The following is a 687-nucleotide window of genomic DNA, read 5'->3' as shown; positions in this document are numbered from 1 at the left end:
CTTTAGCTGTAATGATCCAATATATCATTTTGCCATGCATCTTATAAAACTATCATACATAAATAATATATGAAATTATTAATCTTAAATATAGAATGTATAAAAATATATGAATTAAAATTATTAGCTCTTCCACCTCCTACCTACTTAAGGCACCTTTTGATAGAGAAGAAAAACAAAATAGAAGAAACTAAAGAAAGAATGCTTGCTTGAGTATTATACTAAGTAAGACTTTTTTTGACTTTAATTATTAAACAAGACTATTATATATGGAAGTAATTCTAATCAATTGTAGTGTAAAATAAATTATATACTAGGACAACATAGAGCACAAGCTTTCATTTTTTCTTATTTCTTTATACAAAAGTTATTAGTCAATTATCCACTATAATAATTAACAATAAATTTTTATGGTACAAAAGTTGTTGTTTGCAATAATTCAAGCCATGTTGAAGAAAAACTTACTTGATTGCATTTCCAACCAACCTAACACTTGTTATCAAACTTCCAATGCATGACTTCTTCCTAATTAATTTTGAACTAATTATTCAAATAAAATATTAAGATTGAAGATAAAAGGTCTTTTAAGGGTTCTATCTACCCTTTTATAATAACATCTACAAGATGGCTTAGAAGCTTATCTCCTTTGCATCTTCCTCCTTGATTCTACTCTCCAACTTCTGGCTC

This window comes from Physcomitrium patens, chromosome 13, assembly GCF_059467195.1.
Source record: "Physcomitrium patens ecotype Gransden chromosome 13, ASM5946719v1, whole genome shotgun sequence".
NCBI classification, from domain to species: Eukaryota; Viridiplantae; Streptophyta; class Bryopsida; order Funariales; family Funariaceae; genus Physcomitrium; species Physcomitrium patens.
Note: the sequence above shows the minus strand (reverse complement) of the source record.